This window comes from Cannabis sativa, chromosome 4, assembly GCF_029168945.1.
Source record: "Cannabis sativa cultivar Pink pepper isolate KNU-18-1 chromosome 4, ASM2916894v1, whole genome shotgun sequence".
Taxonomy (NCBI): Eukaryota; Viridiplantae; Streptophyta; class Magnoliopsida; order Rosales; family Cannabaceae; genus Cannabis; species Cannabis sativa.
In genome coordinates, this window is record NC_083604.1 from 3,355,566 (window position 1) to 3,376,780 (window position 21,215).

Sequence of the window (21,215 nt, forward strand, 5' to 3'; positions counted from 1 at the left end):
ATAGTCATTCAATACTCAATTAATTTCAAATAAATTTCAGATTATCATTCATTAAATAAAATGCCAAATAATCAATCCAATTTACATTTCGGGCCCGAACCCAGTTCGGCCCGAAATTCCCGGTTGTGACTATACCGCGCTAACCTGTCAGAACACACCTGAAAAGACAACACAGGCATACTATATAATAATATAGTTCTATTAAGCACGTAATTAAATTAATTTCATCATTTTACCCTTCTCGGGTCATAATTACCAAAATGCCCCTGGCTCACCAACGGGGTCTTTAATATATTAAAATTCATATAAAATCACATATATTGAACTATATAATAATATAATTCCTCAATTATACATAATTATCTAGTTAGGGTTTTGCTAATCCATTTCTTAATTCCGGGTATTACAACAACCCTTCATGTTTGTGGCCTTTAATTATTGTCATAGCACCCTTACTTAGCTTCATTGAACCTGCTTCAATTTTGCTAACAATACCCATGTCATCTAGAACACTTATAGAAATTAAATTTCTAGCAAGATTAGGGACATACCTTACACCAGTTAGGGTTCTAACAATTCCATCAAACATTTTAAAACTTACATTACCTGAACCTTCTATATTGCATGTGTTGTTATTTCCCAGAATTACTTTGCCACCATTAGAATTCCTGTAATCAGTTAGGATTTCCCTAGAATTTGTCATGTGAAAAGTGCACCCAGAATCCAAAATCCAGTCATCTTTGAAAGATGTAGATGCAACATAGACTTCATCACTGTCATAGCCATCTGAATAGTTTGCTTCTTGCTGCTTGTCATTTTGCTGTTTGTTTTGATCTGATCTTTCTGAAAACCTTCCACCTTTCTTGTTCTTGTATTTATTATTGTAGAAGTAGCAATCTTTCTTATAGTGTCCAGTCTTTCCACAATAAAAACAACCTGTAGAATCACCAGAATCTCTTGATGGTGATCTACTCTTCCCTCTGTTAGAGTTTCTATGATGATGTGCACTATTACTTCTACCTCTGTTCTGGTAAGGTTTCTTGTGAGATGGTCTTCCTCTACTTAGGTTCATTTCACCATGTCCAGAGTTGGATTTTTCACTCTTCATCTCTAAGTCTTTAGATTTTAGGGCTGAGATGACTTCATCAAGTGTGATTGAAGTTCTTCCATACTTGATTGCTGTCTTTACTTCTCTGTATGAATCAGGCAATGAATTCAAAATGATTATTGCCTGATTTTCATCACTTAGAGCTTCATTCTCTCCTGAGTTTGCCAATTCAATGTGCATTCTGAGAAACTCATCAAGATTCTGATCTAGGGTTTTAGTGTGACTCATCTTGAACCCAAAAATTCTCTCCTTTAGGTAAATCTTATTAGTCAAAGACTTCTGTTGAAACTGTTCTTCAAGTTTCTTCCAAATCTTGGCAGGAGTCTCTTCTTTATCAACCAATCTGATAATTGCATCAGATAGATTGAAAATTATGATTCCAGTAGCTGTTTCTAACAGTTCTTCTTGCTGTATTTTTGATGTGTTGTCTGGCCATTCAATAGGGTCTTCAAGAACCCTAAGTAGTTTCTGTTGAGCCAACAGGGATCTGATCTTTCTCCTCCAGATCCTGTAATCACCAGATCCATCAAAACGATCAATGTCAACCTTGATATTACTCATGTTAGAAAAATCAAAATTAAATTGAGTTGAGTTTAGAAAGATTGATTTATTCTCAGTTTGTGGAATTTCCACAGGTTTTCCACAGTCCACAACTTCTTGTTGTGTTTCTTCTTCTTCTCCCAGTCTTTGTCACTTTCTTGATCCTTTCTTGAGTTGATTTAAGCTTGAACCAAAGCTCTGATACCACTGTAGGAATTTTCTTGGTGAAATTCCAAGAATGCCCTACACCACTCAAGCTTACAATTAGAAACGACAAGGACAAAATTGTCCTAGAAAATTCAATCAGAACAATCAATTCACACGACAAAGAAAACTCAGTCGTTTTCACCTACACGACAATGGAACTTGTCGTTCTCACCTACACGACAGATCGTTTAATCCAAAACGATCTGTCGTTCTTCTTTGAATAAAACAAGAGGAATCAGAGCAAACCCTAGCTCATTTCCTCTCTTCGAACCTTCGAGAGTCTCTGAACTCTCTCTCTTTCTCTCTGCCTTCTCTCTGGTTCTCAAACCCTAGAACCAGAGATCCTTCTCGATCTCTTGATCGATCTAACCCAGAAAATCACCCAGAAACACCACACAACACATACACAAAGTTAAAGCAACAAATAGTAGAGTTAGAGAGAAAATACAAACACCAAAAATATAGAGGTTCGCCCTAGAAATTAGGGGTACGTCCTCTGATGAGCTCGCCTTGAAGATCGACCTCAGATCTTGCACTATGATGAATGAATATTACAACAGGTGAGAAATCCAAGTCACAGATCGACTGGTATTTCTAATGTTTTTCTCTCTTTTGTTTTTCTGTGTTTATTTCTCTCTTGCTTTCTGATTTCTCTCACTAACTTTCTTCTGTTTCTTTTGCATGAACTTGAAACATCTTTTGGAGCTGAACAACTTCTCAGATCTAGTAACCTAGGGCTCTGGTTTCTGGTATATCTTCACTCTGTCTTTCTTGTATTACTCTAGTGCTCTTTTATATTGTAGTTTAGGGTTGATCACAGAATTAGGAGTTAGTTACAACTTCGGTTGTAACTAACAGCTAGTTCTTGATCCACTAGAGGCAAAGCCACATAGGATCTGATTTCTGTTGTATTTTATTTGTATTTTTCACTTCATCTTCTAACACTGTAATAATAAATATTACAGTGAGATCTAATTTAACAAATAGCTCAAAGTCTTATGTATTCCAAAACCCACATTTCTTCCACACCTCTTGGTTACCTTAAAAGCCCCATAGAGCATGATATATAGTCTTATGTTATTAGTTGGAAGCCAAGAGTGACATAATACACTATTAAGACCAAACTGCCTAATAGCCCACCAATAACACTTTTGACAGAAGAGAATCACTTCAAACTTCTTAATTTCTGTTGGTAGTCTTAGTTATTATAAATCTTTATTTTCCACTTCATAAATTATATAATAATGTTTTTTTTAAAGAAAAATAGGTAAGATTGTTAAAATATAATTTCGATAAATGCTAAAAAAATCCTTAGCGTAGAAGGCAAACGTGATATCCCTAACTGTTAATAAAAAAGTAGTTTTGTTTCTTCTTTTTATTAATTAATATATTAAACTTAATTTTGTTTTTAATTAATTTTATGAATATCACGATGAATTTTTCTACAGTCTCATATTTATCTAACATGTAGACTTAATTCCCAATAAGAAAAAAATGACATCTCAAGAGTATAAACTCTAATAGAATTTTTCTTTGCATGATAAAAATATGCAAGAATGTGCGACCGAGACAGGGTCTAGTTGCACAATGTGTCCCATAGTAAAATGGATAAAAGTGTGGCATAGAGAGTAGTTAGCACAGCCGCAATATATATCGATTATATACGATGAACCGGTGTCTCTCCCCCGCACCTTATGTAAAGATCGCATCTTTACAACGATTAGTCCATATATTTTACGCGACAATGATGGACCCACAAGTCTTATATTATCAATTATACATGAATGCTCAATACACGATTGGTATAATCTCAAGCATAAAAACCCCGAGAGGTTGATGCATTAACACATATTGTCCAAGACCCAATATACAGGGCAACTTGAGTGAACTCGTGATCAGTTCACATGTTGCCAAGAATACAAACGGTCGATGTGCGATCAAGGTATAGTCGCGCCTGTTCGAATATTAAATAAGAAAATGGTCAAAATTGTTCTTTTATTTATTTTACAAGCATGTTTCATTCCAATTAAATGTAATTAATATTGTAACGGTCTTATCTGACCTGTTATGTAATTGAATGATCATTTACTTTCTATACAAGTGAGTGATTAATAGATACGAATAAGATATTAATCACAATCTAGCTTTCAAAAGTGAACTAAGTAAATTAAGTTGGCTGGAACTACTATAATTTTTTTGTGTCATTTACATACTCGATATTTACATTCTTGTTAATTGCTATTTTTATTTTGAGTAATCGCTAATTTAGGTAAATATTCGCAGTTTTGCTTGTAAGTTCTTACGTAGCTCTAATATTTACACTTTCAACTTTATTTATTTTCTTTCGATAACATATATTAAAATATTAATTTTACTATTTTTTAAAAACAAATAAGACAGATAAATATATAATTTATCGCTAAAATAATTAAACAGATAAACATAACATAAAAAACATTACAAAGTGACAAATTTAATAGCTAAAGAGACTATTTTTTTTAACATTAAGAAACTTAATAAATATATATATATAAAAAAATATTACATTTATATTTCTGGTCTTTCTCTTTTTGTTTTTTTTTTGGGTGAGAAAAATGAACATTGACCATGAACATGAAGGTATCACAAGTAATTAAGATGATGATAAGCAGAAGAAAGACTTGCATGTTAAAACAACTGTAGTAAGACTTGTTCAGTCACTTAGAGAAAGATGTTTTTCTTATCGTTATTATCTCTAAAAAAATGTTACTTTTCTCCGCGCATTTTATTATTCAACTAGTAAAAATTATTTTTACCAACACATCTCGTAAACTACACTTGTAAAAAGCTTAATTTTTTAGCAGCGTACATTTGCACTAGCAAAACCTATTTTTACCAACCTCACATTTGCGCTGTCATAGCAATTCGTGCAAATGCCTATTCCTTGATATTTTTTCCTAACGCACTTTTACGTGGGTAAAAATAACTCTTATCAACGCAATAGTGTAATGTACTGGCAATTCTTCAATCTTATACAAATTCAATTTGTCTTTATCACTAATTTTTGTTTCAATTAGATTAATTTTATATATTAGTTATATTAAGATATTTGAATATGCTAATGTGGGTCTTTAAAATATTTTTTAAAATCATATTCTATAAAATTATTTTTATTTTTCAATTTCTTAATTAAAAATCTAAATTTTAAAAACAAAAACAATTACTTTAAAAAAAATTTAAACAATTTTTCATTATTTTAGACTGATCTAACCCCAACTTAGACCTTGGAGATCGAACCAGGACCCGACCCCACACTTGGACCCGCCCCCAATTCCGACCTCGGACTCGGCCCTAAACCCGACTTAAATAAAATTAACAAATAAAAATAAAAATAAAATTTATAGAACACACTTTTGTTTTTTATTTTTAAAATTGAAAAACAAAAGTGGTTATAGAATACATTTTTGTTTTAAAAACAAAAGTTTTATTTTTATTTTTGTGATTAAAAAATTTAAAAATAAAAATGTTACCAAACGTCGTGTAAATAAATAAGAAACAAAAATTGTGTTTTTATTTTTGTTGTTTAAAAAATTTTAAAACAAAAAAGTTATTTTTGTATCGTGAAGAAAAAAGAAAAAGTTGTGCTTTCTTTTGCTTGTCGTGTACGGTACGCCATATACGTTGGTTGATCCATGGCCGCCACTGTAATCACTCCGTACATTTCCCACAGATTAAGCATCGATGATCGCCTCAAGCTCAAATGCCTCCGTCCCCGTCTTCTTCCGCCATTGAATCTTCATTCACCTTTATCCTTCTTACTCTCTTCCTCCATCTCAAGGTATATCTATATTATCATTGATGTTGTTATCGTTACATTAGGGTTTCTCATAACTGATTGATCATTTTGTTTTCCTTTTTCACAATCCCACAGGCATCGAATTCGAGCTATCTATGGCGATCCGGCCTTGTTTCCCAAAGCTAATCCTCTGAGACGACGTCGAGGCTATTCAATACCATCTTCTTTTTGCTTATTCAATACCAAACAATGCGATACCCAGCTGGCAAGTAGTAGTAGTCTTCTTACTTTGTAAATATGGGTTAATGTAATGTGTCTTCTTTCCTTTGTAAAGGTTTTATGTGCAACTGTTGGTTCGCATGAGCCACACGCAGCCAGGACTGCCTTGCCAGAAGTAAATGACAGAGACTTGGATGAGTTCTTACCTTGTCAACTTCCCTCTCACCCAAAACTCTATCGAGGGGAATTGAACAATGGCCTGATTTATCTTATATTACCCAATAAAGTTCCTCCTAACAGGTACTGTTCAATTCATTTCTCATTTTAACTTTACATCTCACGTACCACTTTAATGGACGAACAACCCAACACTTGAAACGAAGAGCAGACATTGAAGTGCCAAACCTTCGAGTTTTGTAAAAACAGCCTTATGAAACTTTTCTATTAGCAAAATAATTTTACAAAAAAATTTATTAGTAAACTTATATTATTATGATTGGAAGACGACCATAGAATTATACTGTGGGACCATCATGGTCACTTAGAAATAAGTGAAATTATTTTACAAATTTTAGTATTTCACATTGTTAACCAAACCTTCCAATCAAACTCTTCTCTTCGGACAAATTAATATGTGAAAAAGGTTGAGAATAATGTTAGAAGATTCCAAAAATGTCTAGTCCCAATTCATATTCTTAGTATATTATGCAAAAATATTCTTTTACATAATCTCCATTACAAATGCTTTATGTATTTGTTATTATGTTGTTGAATACGAATTAAAAATCATTTTATATGCATTTTCCAACTTCAAAATTGTTGGGATTCTAGGTTTGAAGCCCACATGGAAGTTCATGTAGGATCAATAGATGAGGAAGATGATGAGCAAGGAATTGCACATATGATCGAACATGTAGCTTTCCTTGGAAGTCAGAAACGTGAGAAACTTCTTGGGACAGGAGCACAATCTAATGCTTACACCGATTTTCATCATACAGTGTTTCATATTCATTCACCAACTAGTTCTAAGGTTCATTACTCTCTCTCTCTTTCGCTCTAGTACTGTGTCTTAATCTTTTCTTGGTAATCTTTTTTGAATTAGTCTATTTGTATTCACTGTTTCTACTGGGAGTTATTTTACATAAGAATTTATAGTTGAACATTTAGTTGGTGCTTTCAGGACTATGATGGAGATCTACTTCCATATGTATTGGATGCGTTAAAAGAGGTATGACCTCTCTGGATTTGCTACATTAATTGCATTGGCTTGTTCTCTGTCTTTCATTCACACTTTTTCTTTAAACTTCTCTTTCATGTATGTGTTTGATACAAGTTTAATTTGAAAGAAAGCTTGTACTTCTAAGGTGACATTATTATTTATTTTGTGTCATAATAGATAGCTTTCCATCCAAAGTTCCTTTCTTCTCGAGTTGAAAAAGAAAGGCGTGCGATACTTTCAGAATTACAAATGATGAATACAATTGATTATCGTCTTGACTGCCAGGTATGAACTGAGGATATATATCTTTGTTTTTGGCTTATATCATATTGCTCATTACTGTCTCAATCAATGTGTTTTTTTTTCTTCTCTTCCTTTCAAGTGCAGTTGCTACAACATCTTCATTCTGAAAACAAGTTGAGCAAAAGGTTTCCAATTGGATTAGAAGACCAGATTAAGAAGTGGGATGTTGACAAAATAAGAAAATTCCATGAGCGTTGGTACTTCCCAGGAAATGCAACCTTGTACATTGTTGGGGATATTGATGACATCTCAAAAACAGTTTTCCAGATAGAAGTAGGTTACACACACCCGAGTATATATATATTTATGAATTCTTTTTATGTATTTCCAGTTTAATAGATTTATTGCTTATTTGCAGACAGTCTTTGGACAAACTGGCGCAGAATCTGAAGCTGTCTTTCCATCAAGTCCCAGTGCTTATGGTGCAATGGCTAATTTCCTTGCTCCTAAGCTCTTGGTTGGGCTGGGTGGAAGTTTATCTAATGGAAGATCATTTAATTCTGTAGAACAATCTAAAATCTTCAAAAAAGAAAGGCATGCAGTTCGTCCTCCTGTGAAGCATAATTGGTCACTCCCCGGAAGCAGCTCAGATGAGAAGCTTCCACAAATTTTTCAGCATGAGCTGATTCAAAATTTTTCCTTCAATATGTTTTGCAAGGTACTGACTTCTAAGATTTTGAGGCTATCCATCTCTTCCTGAGTCTACGGCAGGGGTTTAAGCAGAACAGCTTACTCGAATAGAGTTCTAAGTTAATACTGGTTTTCTACTCCTGAAAAAGTTACTTATGTTTTGAGATGCTTACATGAATGATACCATTTTCTTGAAAACATTGTGACTCTATGCAACTAGAATGTTTGTTTATGGACACAATTTAAATTGCCTTTCTCCTTTCTTTTAATTATATGTTGTGAAAAATCTTGCAGATTCCAGTGAATAAGGTTCAAACATATGGTGACTTACGGAATGTTCTGATGAAGAGAATATATCTATCTGCTTTGCATTTTCGGATTAATACAAGATACAAGGTGTGTTTATAATGTCATATTAAATTTTCTACAGTATACTATTCAAAATTCTTGCTTGACTGGTTTATTATCACTAGTACTGTAGTACATAATATTCCATAGTATTGGCTTCCCCTTTTATGAACATGTGTTAATCTTTAATATGGAGTCATTTGATTCTTGAGTCATCAGTATTTAGGCTTTCAGAAGTTTTAATTCAACTGTTTTGCATATGCTTAAGTCTTTTTCTTTTTGGCTGTTGAATAAACTAAGCAAACTTAAGTTAGCTGCTAACCCATTATAATTTTTAGAGTTCAAATCCACCATTTATCTCAATTGGATTGGACCATAGTGACTCTGGAAGAGAAGGATGCACTGTTACTACCCTTACTGTAACTGCTGAACCGAAGCATTGGCAAAGTGCAATAAAAGTTGCTGTTCAAGAGGTTTGTAATTTTCTAATATTCACACGAGTTTGGTCTTCCTGTTCTCAGATTGATGCATTTCCACTCCCTGCTTGATGAGCAAAGAAGCTTTTTGTTTAATTGACGACAATGTGCTAATTGTGTTTGAGTTGTTTCAGGTTCGTCGGCTTAAAGAGTTTGGGGTTACCAAGGGTGAACTGACCTTCCATATGGATGCACTTTTGAAAGATAGTGAACATCTGGCAGCTATGATTGATAATGTGTCATCTGTAGATAATTTGGATTTTATTATGGAGAGTGATGCATTGGGCCATACAGTGATGGACCAGAGGCAGGGACATGAGAGTTTGGCAACTGTTGCTGGAACAATTAAACTTGAGGAGGTAATAACATTTTTATAAAATGCTAGTTCTGTCATTGGAATCTGTACTGTGTTCAGCTTGATGGTAATGTGGTTATATAGCTTTATGGTGAAGTTTTATTTATCTTTGGGTGTGTTGTGCCTGTGAGCAAAATATTAAGCAGTTGTGTGAACTGAAATTGTTTTCTTCTGTAGGTAAATTCTATTGGGGCTAAGGTGTTTGAATTCGTTTCTGATTATGGAAAACCTACTGCACCTCTTCCTGCTGCAATAGTTGCATGTGTTCCAAGAAAAGTGCATATTGAAGGAAAGGGTGAAACCGAATTCACAATATCCCCTAATGAGATTACAGCTGCTATAAAAGCAGGATTGAAGGAGCCTCTTGAGGCTGAACCTGAGGTGTTGTTTCATTCCATGCTATTAACTTTAACCGTTTGATTGCATTGCTTTTCAACAATTTTCAGTGGCAGATTTTTGGTTTGATATAAATTTGATTTGTTTTTTGTAGCTTGAGGTGCCAAAGGAGCTACTATCTTCATCACAACTACAAGAATTATGGCTGGAGCGCAGCCCATCCTTTATTTCCTTAAGTCCTGAAACTAATGTCTCAAAAATTCACAACAAGGAAACAGGAATTACTCAATGTCGTGTCTCAAATGGGATTCCCGTGAACTACAAGGTGACATGATTTATTCAATTGCAAGAACTTATTATGAATACATTTACGAGTATCCTTAATTAACTCATGGAGTTAATTTCATATCCTTAATTAACTTATTATGAACTTATTCAAAGAAATGATGTCATCATCTCCAAATTGTTATTTCCTTCACATGCAGATTTCAAAAAGTGAAGCCTGTGGAGGTGTAATGCGGCTTATAGTTGGGGGTGGACGAGCAGTTGAAAGTTCTGAATCAAGAGGAGCAGTTGTTGTGGGTGTTCGAACTCTCAGTGAAGGAGGTCGTGTTGGAAATTTTTCAAGGGAGCAGGTTTGTAACCCTGTATTCATTGGCAAAGCTAATAGTCTAACCAATTATACTATGTACTCGCAGGGTTCCGATATTATGAAAATTTTGAAAGTTAACTGCATGATATGTTTCCTCTGATAGCATGTACACATTCTCTTCTCCAGGTTGAACTATTCTGTGTAAATCACCTAATCAATTGCTCCTTGGAATGTACTGAGGAGTTTATTGCTATGGAATTTCGTTTTACTTTAAGAGATAATGGGATGCGTGCAGCTTTCCAATTGCTCCATATGGTATTAGAGGTAAACCCAATTGATCTGTGTCTACTTGTTTTCTTTTATATGCTTTGAAATGTTTACTTGGTTGCTAATTTTTAACATATATTTCTATGGTTTGCTGATGCAGCATAGTGTCTGGCTGGATGATGCATTTGACAGAGCAAGACAATTATATTTGTCATATTATCGGTCTATTCCCAAAAGCTTGGAGAGGTCAACTGCCCACAAACTCATGATAGCAATGTTGGATGGAGATGAACGATTTGTTGAGCCTACTCCAAAATCATTACAAAATTTGACCTTGCAATCTGTAAAGGATGCAGTCATGAACCAATTTTTAGGAAATAACATGGAGGTGTGTGATTCTTACTTTGTATTCTTTTTATGAAATTGTGTATAAATATAACATTTCTGGTTGATTAATTAATGAATAATTGTTTTCTCAAGGTAAGTATAGTCGGTGACTTTTCAGAGGAGGATTTAGAATCTTGTATTCTTGATTACCTCGGTACAGTTAGAGCTACTGGAAATCCCAGAAGTAACCATGATGAGTATGCCCCGGTTGTTTTTCGTCCTTCTCCATCTGATTTGCAGTCTCAGCAGGTGGGACGAGAAACTAATAAACTACTTAAGTTTAAAAGCCTGCTTTCCGTTTACATATTATTCATAGTTGTCTATGTTTATTTCTTCAGATATTCTTGAAGGACACCGATGAGAGAGCATGTGCCTATATTGCAGGCCCTGCACCAAATCGTTGGGGTTTAACAGTTGATAGTAGCATTTCAGCTGGTGATGGTGAGTTGTTGCAGCATCTTATGTAAAACTATCCTTTGGGTGATGTACAGATATTTATGTGGATAGGGTGTATGCAGGTGTGCAACCAAACACTGAAGAATCGCTTACTGAGGCTGAGGGTTTCGAAAAGAATTTGCGAAGAAAACTTCGTGGGCATCCACTTTTCTTTGGTATCACTATGGGGCTTCTGGCTGAGATTATTAACTCGAGGTAGTTTTTCCTGCACATCAAACTTAATAAGCACCTGAAAAAGGCTCAACTTCATGTATCAAATGCATGTATCAGATACATTTTGCCATTTGTAACTTTGTAAGCTCTATAATATTCTTTGGTGATTTTGCTCAGGCTGTTCACAACTGTACGTGATTCTCTCGGATTGACATATGATGTAGCATTTGACTTGAAGTTATTCGATAGGCTAAATCTTGGATGGTATATTATTTCCGTAACATCTACGCCAGGAAAGGTGAGGACTGAATTTGCTCTTGTGTAATTTGTATTTTGGGCCTCTTTGAACCACTTCACTCAGTTTGACTGTAACATCCTTCAGGTTCACAAAGCTGTTGATGCATGTAAGAATGTTCTCAGAGGTTTGCACAGCAACAGGATTACTCAAAGGGAGTTGGACAGAGTTAGTTTCTTCATTTTTTTTCCCTTCCTTTTTATATATCAATTTTTATAAATGGATAGCACATGAACTAAGGTTATTTTGATCATTGTTTTGCAAACTACAGGCGAAAAGAACCCTTCTTATGAGGCATGAGGCTGAAATCAAGTCGAATGTGTATTGGCTTGGACTCTTAGCACACCTACAAGCCTCTTCCGTTCCAGGGAAGGTACAATATTATGGAAACTCTCTCAAGATCAACCTAACTAACCTCCCTTGGAAATAAGTGTTACGATAGTTATATGTGATGTCATTGTGTGTATCTGAATTTTGGTGCAGGACATATCGTGCATCAAAGATCTAACATTGTTATATGAAGCTGCTGAAATTGAAGATGTATACCTGTCATATGATCAGCTGAAAGTAGATGAGGATTCTTTGTATTCATGCATTGGGATAGCCGGGGCTCATGATGATGAAGAGGATCGTTAGATAAAGGCTTTCCGGGAGTTGGTCTAGTTGGACATGGTTTATCAACAATGAAAAGGCCTACTACTTGAGGGCGCTCCTCCCCTTTAAGATGAGAGTTTCATTCTCCAAGTAAAGCGATTGTTAATAATTTTCATAATTACATTAAAATGATTTGATAACTTCATGCCGAGAACGAGACCAGTGGCATTGATGTGCTGGTATTTGTGCTAATTTTGGGAGTCCATTTTCAGGTTTAAAGGACTGGTATGGCTTCACCTTGTCTTGCTGGGACAATCCAAAATATGGCATTGCCATGACAACCCAAAGCTAGTTTCTTTGCAATAACACTGATGCAGATTTTTTGCATCCCCGCATCTACTAATAAGGTAAGTACCTTACTTGACATGCATGCATGAATGGGATTATTGTAATCCAATACTCTTGTGAATATATGCGCTTAATTGTGTTTAAATCCCACTTATGTCAATAAGGGTATTTTAGTTGTTTTGGTCTGCTGAGGATATAATCATGATAACTGTGATTTTATTTATATACTAGGACTGTTATTGTGTAGCATTATTGTTGGATACGGTACAGGTGGATTTCGTCAAGCAGTAGCGGTTTCGGCTCAGGCGAAGTTTTGGGGTCCATTCTGGTATAATTGGGATTTTATATGTTCTTGTATGGTATTTCCCATTTGGGATGGTCAGTGTTATTGAGTAAATTATTTATCTATCCTTGAAATTATATTTAGTTAAATAATTCTTTAAGGTCTTTTGACCAGTAATTTTGGTCTACTGCATTAAGTGCTTTATTTATTTCAAGTTAGAAAAACTGTATTTTATTTATTTCTTTTGAAAGGACTATCATCCGTATCTTACGAACAGTTACAAAGTCCTAATATTAAGAGCAGCTACAAGGTACTTGCTGCGAGATGTTGAATATTTATCGAAATAATATTTCGAAAATGTTGAAATCTCACTTCATCAAGATTGTGATCCTTATTTAGATGAGATCACCTCACAAGTTGAGTCTTGAGTTTTTTTCAACCTGTCTCACAATGCATTTGTTGCGAGAATTTAGTATTTATGTCACGTGATATTCAATTCGACTTTTTCATTAAATGGTACAAAAATGAAAAAAATTTCCCCTAAGTCAGTTTTTCATGGTCTACATAAAGCTGACTTATTATATGTTACCTTCCCATTCTTTTTAGCACCTTTCCAAGCATTTGTTTTATAACATACGAGTTGGGCATGTTTTGAGTCATGTGTATTACGAGTTGCTCGTTTGTGTTTTTCATGATTGATGCATGGCAGAGTAGTTACTACAACTTAATGCATTGAGAGTATGTACTATAACTAGATACATAGGAGTATGTACTATGACTAGATGCATGAGATTATATACTACGATCAGAAGCATGAGAGTGTGTATTTCAACCAGAAGCATGGGAGTGTACTACGACCAAAAGCATGAGAACGTACTACGACTAGAAGTATGGGAGTATGTTGAGCCTTCTCTCAAAGTTTCTTTTCTCTTGAACGATAAGTGTTTATGGGATCAGGAGAAACTCTCCTCTTGGTTTCGACCTGAGGATGTGGAGAGTAAAAATATTCCTCCCCGATATACGGATATGTTTTGGAAAGGATCTATGAATGGATATTTCAACACTAAATATGCTTATTGGGCTTTAAATAAACATAGATTCACATGTTAGATAAATTAATAATATACCCAAGATCTATTTGTATATAACATAGAACACAATAGTAATATAATAATTAGGTATGCGTACCTGATTGATCCATAACAATTATCTCTGTTTGATCCACAGCAGTTACTCCAATTTGATAGTGCAATACTATCAACTAAGTCTTCCTCCCTAGATCTCTAAATCAGAAGCAGTTTATTTATCTGATTATCAAAAGGTATACAATTGTGATGAGACAATATGTATTTATAGAGTTAGCCCTAGTTGGGCTGGGCCTGCTCATCAAAGGCTCCAGTCAACTAGAAAAGCCCACACTTCTGCTTCACCTAGACTTTACACACAGATGCTAAGCCCATTAACAATTGATCACCAACAACATGGGCTAACACAGCAAAGAACTATCCAATCAACCCAAGTTTTAATAAAACCAATAAAATTTAATGTAAGCCCAAATAAAAGTCTAACATTCTCCCACTTGGGCTACATTAATTTTAATACATATATATTATATATCAAAATAATTTTGTTTGAAAACGACTCATGGGTTGAACAACAAGAAAACATTTGTGGCCACTTTAAAAATGATAGTTCTCTGATAGCATCTCAACATACAGGTCCAATTTAACCTTTGATAATGAACTATGACAATCATATTGTTTTTAACTCAACAAAAGACATTCATAATCACAAATACCAAAGTATTAAATCGACATGGTCAATAAGTCTAGTAGTGTGGTAAGGAATTATGTTCAACATGTGATCAATTTAAAATAACATAATATCCTTATCAGTCCTCAATTTCACTGATACCGTGATGCTTAATAAATAAGCCAGTGAAATTAAACATACACCACTTAAAATAAGTAAGTGTCACTAAATATGCTTAAAGAATTAGGCCAACAACATATCATTGTCATTAAGCAAATAAATTTAAAAGACAATGATCACAACAAGATATGAACTACATGTTTTCAATTCAATTATTCTCGAGAATATAACAAAGCCTAACTGAAAGCATAAACATCCAATAATCAAAAAGTATTGGCCCACAAAGTAGTTCATAACATCAACAAGTAAATTACATATAAATGTAATCTCAAAAGATAAAGCAAGAAACTCCCACTAATCCAAATGAGCAAAAGATTATAAAATGCCTATATCAAAAACATGTTTATCAAACAATATGGCACTTAATCCTTTGGTTAGAGGATCTGCAAACATCAACTTGGTCTTTCAATATTCTATCACAATGTCTCATTTCTTAACCAAGTCTTTAATAGTGAGATACTTTATTTCCTTATATTTAGAAGCACTACTAATCTCATTATTCTTTGAAAAGAAAACAACAATACTATTATCAGAATAGATTAGTATAGGAGAGGAAATAGGATCAACTAGTCGTATCTCTAAAATCAAATTCTTTAACCATAAAGCTTGCAAAGATGTCCCATAACATGCAACAAATTTAACATACATAGTAGATGATACGATTAAAGTCTTTTTAACACTCTTCCAAGAAATAGCAGCACTTGCCAAAGTAAAAATATAGCCAGAAATTGACTTTAAATCATCTACACAACCACCAAAATCTGAATCTGAATAACCAACAACTCGAAGATCGTCAACATGCTTATACACAAGCATAAAACTCTTCGTTCTTTGCAAATATCTCAAAACTTTCTTGGCTGCAACCCAATGATCATGGCCAGGATCAGATAAATATCTCCCAAGAACATTTACCACGAGAGCTATGTCAGGTCGAGTGCAAACCTGAGCATACATCAAACTCCCTACTACACTTGCATAAGGGATGTTCTTCATTGCTCCTCTTTCCAAGTTGTTCTTAGGACATTGCTGCTTAGTGAACTTGTCCCCTTTCAGAATAGGAACAGAACCAGCTTTACACAAATCCATGTTGAACCTTTTGAGCACACGATTAATGTAAGCTTCTTGAGATAAGCCAAGAACTTTTCGATTCCTGTCACGATGGATCTCAATCCCCAAAACATAGGATGCCTCTCCAAGATCTTTCATATCAAAATTGGAAGACAGAAAATTTTTGGTCTCATTTAGTAGTGACAAATCACTGCTGGCAAGTAAAATGTCACCTACATAAAGAACAAGAAAAATATAACGACTCCCACTGATTTTCATATAAATACACTGATCAAACTTGTTCTCTACGAAACCAAACGATGTCACAACCTTGTCAAACTTCAAGTACCACTGGCGAGATGCCTGTTTGAGATTCAACAATTCGCGTACCACGAGTAGGACAGTAAAAGCGATAGCCTTTTGAGCGCATTGGATAACCAATGAAATAACAGCGATTTGTTCTCGGATCTAACTTTTTCAAATTAGGATACGCAATCAAGTAGTAAAATCTCACACAGGTGAGGTCGATCCCACAGGGAATTGGATTAAGTACCACTAAATTATACTTATGATTCTATTCGGTAAATCAAAAGTAATTATGGTTTAAAAACAGTAAAATTTGAAAGAAATTCAGAAAACTTAATAACACAGTTTAAAGTTGAGCAAGATGAGACAATAGGGAGGAGAATCCTGTTGTTGTTTACCCAAATTGTTAATGATTAATTACTATCCTATTCTTGGGGTGAATGACAGATTATAAAATAACCTAGCTCCTTTCAGATCTTCTAGATTCTAAATCACATGTTATCTAATTAATTCCTTAATTAAACTAACATGAAATCAGCATTAAGCAATAATCTACTCGTCACATAAGTCATGTAAATACTTTCGTTTCACATAGAACATCGATTATCTTAATTTTAGCATTCTCAATTCTCACTTTTCAGATTTTGAATTGAGATCATAGAGCATGCACAAGGTGATCAATCTTAAACATGAAATTAAACACAAATTAAGATAATTTCACACACACAAGAATTGAGGAATGGTAATTAAACATTAACTAGGAAAACATTAAACAACAATCATCATCCTCCCTAAATGGGAAATTTAGTTCAGAAACAAATCCATAACCATTCCTATAGCAATATTCAACATTAATAAATTAAAGAGGAATAAAGAAAAGAACTGTTTAAGGGTGAATTCTGGATCTTCACTTGAATCTCTACGCTCTTCCTGCCGCTCTCAGCTGTGTTTTAGGGTTCCAAATCGCTCTCCCTGACTTCCAATCGCAGTTTTCTATTTATACTTGAAATTTAGGGTTCGATGGACGAAATTACCCCCGGTCCGTACGGGATCTCGCCGCGGCCACACTTCCTCTCGCCGCGGCGAGAATGTGCCAAAATTAGGCAGTTTCTGTTTCTCGTATCTCGCCGCGGCGAGACTCTTCATCGCCGCGGCCAGATATGCAAAAACTCAAAAAATGAAGTTTTTCTTCGGCTCAGCACGTCTTTCAGTGATTTCTGCACCCGAGACCTCTTTTACTCCAAAGAACCTGAAAACATAGAAAACAAGCGTAATTCCGTCCCAACACAGCTAAGAATGCACATAAATTGGATCCAAAACATAGGCTAAAAATAGCCTAACAAACTCCCCCAAACTGACTCTTTACTCGTCCCCGAGTAAACTAAGACTAAACTAAAAAAACTATAAATGATAGCTGAACTTTCCAACAATTAAATTGTTACCACCACCTGCACAACTTCAATCCCTCAATAACCAGAATTTCAACTTGCCAACTCTAAGAACTAAGTTGAATGTGCAGTTTACAAGTAAGTAATTCATACAAACATAAAGCATCGCAATTCCCATCAATATCACAACTGTTCTAACTTTCCAACATCCCACTAACACATGATCAATAAGTTTGAATGACATACCTCTCTCCACTAATGTTGACAAATTTCTACCTGGAATCAATAGGTCTTTTTCGGTTAAAATCACATGGCTTAGGTACATGGGTAGATGAGAAGTCATTTAGGCTATACTATACCATAAGCACTATTAACCAAGCAAGCCTAGACATTTATTTTGCTTTCTTTCCATATATCCCAAAAACAGAAATAAGAGATTGCAATTTTTTTTCTTGTGTGTGCACCTCATAATTTTCTTAACTTTTTTTTTTTTTCAAGGAGACACATTTTTTTTTTTTCATAGGCACAACACACAATATTCTTATTCTTTTTTTTTTCAATCTCTCATTCCTACACTTTAAATTTTTTTTCACTTACAGCACTTATTCCCCCCAAACTTGCTTCAAGGCTCATGGCATAACAAAATATGTTCAGGGTGAAAAGAGTTTAGAATAACGAATTCAACTCCGTGAAGTGGTGAAAAATTTTAAAACAGGCTAAGGCTCAACTTTGGGTATACTAAGGAAAATTTTTTTCTTCAGGTAGGCTTGAAAGGCTCAATCGATCCAAAGAAAATTTGCCTAAATCATTTTCCAAACAAAAATCATCAAGGATTTCGCTTCAAGAGAGTATGTCAAACAAATTCTATTCCATGTTCAATCAATCATTCCACAATCCAAATAGAACACAAGTGATATGTGAGAATAGCAAATGTTTTAAACCTACATGAATCACTTCCTAGCACACATCCAATTTAATTCAAACAGTTGCAAGTCAAGCACACAGTTATGTTTTAATCCATTGCACAAGTGAATAACAACAATTCAATCCATCTTTCAATTTAGCTATCACACAAGACTAAAAGAAAAACTAAAACAAACTCAAATAAAATAAAACAAATAAACTGAAACTGAAAAATTTAAGTCTCCCCCCCCAAACTGAAATGCACATTGTCCCCAATGTATGAAAATAAACCAGGGTGAGAGAAACTTACCTGAGCCCCATCAGAGGGGGTTTGGCGGCGGTGGAGGTGGTGGCGGGTAGAATCCACCTCTCGCATCCATGAGGGCCTTTGTGCCAAACGAAGAAAACTGACCTCCAATGTTGCAAATTTTAAAGCTTTCCTTAGATTGAGAGTCACCTTCATATTTCCCACACAACAGTCTTTTCATACGTCGTCGAACAGTTCGAAATCGTTCTTTAGACTTCCCTTTCGTCTTGTTGGTAGTGACTTCTCGACCATCCTTTACAACTTCCAGTCGACAACAAGTAGGAATTTCAGTTGCAGCAAATACTTTGAAAGTCTCTTCTTCTTTTTGAACACGCAACTTTAACTCCCCCTTCTGTACATCAATTAATGCTCTTCCCGTTGCTAGGAATGGTCTTCCCAAGATGATAGGAATATTCTCATCTTCTTCCATGTCCAGTATTAAAAAATCAGCAGGGAAGATGAACTTACCAACCTTTACCAAGACATCTTCAATTATACCCCGAGGATGAGTCAAAGACCGATCTGCCATTTGTAAAGTAACTGTTGTGGGTTTGGCTTCCCCTAATTTTAATCTTTTGAACATTGATAGGGGCATTAAGTTGATACTGGCTCCCAGATCACATAAAGCTTTTGTTTGTATAGAACCCCCTATTGAGCATGGGATGTTGAAACTACCCGGATCTTTTAGCTTGGGTGGTAGTTTCTTTTGTAGGACCGCACTGCACTCTTCAGTAAGAGCCACTGTCTCATAGTCTTCCATCTTCCTCTTCTTTGACAAAATTTCCTTCATAAACTTCACATAACTTGGCATCTGCTCTAGAGCTTCAGCAAAAGGAATGTTAATGTGAAGTCTTTTGAAGACTTCTAGAAACTTGGTGAACTGCTTGTCTAGATTGGTCTTTCGGAGTCTCTGAGGATAAGGTATCTTCACATGATGATCAATACTGATTGGTGGAGACTGTTGTGGTGGTGCAGGGCTATCAGTAGCCTTTTCTGCTGTCGGTGTTGGTGTTGGCACTGGTTGAGCATTTATTTCTACATCTACCTCAACTGGTTGTGGTAACTCAGGCCCATTATACTTCTTACCGCTCCTCAGGGTAATTGCCTTGCAGTTTTCTTTAGGATTAACTTCAGTGGTGCTAGGCAAATTTCCTTGAGGGCGGGTTGCTACCTGAGTTGCTAGCTGGCCCATCTGAGTTTGCAGGTCTTTAATTGAAGATCTAGTTTCAGTCATGAATTGGAGCAGTAAATCTGTCTGCAAACTAGAACTTCCACCAGAGGATTGTTGCTGATTAAACTGTTGGTTCTGATTTCTTTGTTGATAGAACCCACTATTTCTTCGGTTGTTATTCTGGTTGAACCCATAATTGTTGTTGTTGTTGTTCTGTGAAAAATTCCCAATGGCCTTAGCTTCATCCATTGGCAAATCATCCACATCTGCTTGGCACTCCGAAAAGTGATGACTTCCTCCACATAACTCACAAACAATTTGGGCTTGCTTAGCTTGCCCTGCAATGATTTTAGTCAATGCCTCAACCCGAGCTGTTAACTTTGTGATGGCATCGACTTCTAACACACCAGCTACTTTCTTGGATTGACTCCTTTCAGTTGGCCACTGCTGGTTGTTTAGAGCCATCTCCTCCAATAGATCATATGCCTCATTAGCACTCTTTCTCATAAAAGCTCCACCAGCTGCTGCATCTATTAGAGTTCTAGTATTACCAACCAACCCGTTGTAGAAGTTGTGAACCAGCATCCACTTCTCTATACCATGATGGGGACACCTCCTGATCAGATCTTTAAACCTCTCCCAAGCCTCATGGAGAGATTCATTATCTTGTTGGCAGAAATTATTAATTTCTCCTCTCAGCTTTACGGAACTTCGGCTGGAGGAAAGAACTTTGACAAGAATTTTGTTGCCAGATCATTCCATGTAGCAATAGAATTCGGTGGCAAAGAATTCAACCAACTCTTGGCTCGTTCTCTGAGAGAGAATGGAAACAACCTCAATCTAATGGCATCGTCGCTAACTCCATTAACTTTAAAAGTTTCACAAAGTTCCATGAAGTTAGAGAGATGCAAATTAGGATCTTCAGAAGGGAGACCACCAAACTGAACTGAAGACTGCACCATTTGAAGGATGGCAGGTTTGATCTCGAAGTTGTTTGCATCCACTGCCGGTGGCCTAATACATGACTGCACTCCCGTCAGAGTAGGGAGAATGTAATCTCTCAAGCTTCGGCCATTAGCTTGATCTTCCACAGCGCCTCCATTATTACCATTATTACGCCCATTGTTCCCAACATTATTGTTCACATTGGCAGCCATGATTTCTGGTGTTTCAGCGATTCTTTGGAAACTTCTTTCTTGCCTCTTGTTCTTTCGATTCTTCTGCAAGTTTTCTCAATTTCGGGATCAGCGGTAATATGAGTGATTGTCCT

General features: G+C 35.4%; 1 non-coding gene and 1 pseudogene across 1 annotated transcript; both read left to right on the top strand.

Annotated features, from left to right (window-relative positions):
* The first annotated feature begins 5,483 nt into the window (after positions 1 to 5,483).
* Positions 5,484 to 12,407, top strand: LOC115712293 (stromal processing peptidase, chloroplastic-like; annotated as a pseudogene).
* An 8,133-nt stretch (positions 12,408 to 20,540) lies between these two features.
* Positions 20,541 to 20,647, top strand: LOC115708377 (small nucleolar RNA R71). The gene has a single exon (XR_004009877.2). It is a non-coding gene; the product is annotated as a small nucleolar RNA R71 (small nucleolar RNA).
* Positions 20,648 to 21,215: the final 568 nt, after the last annotated feature.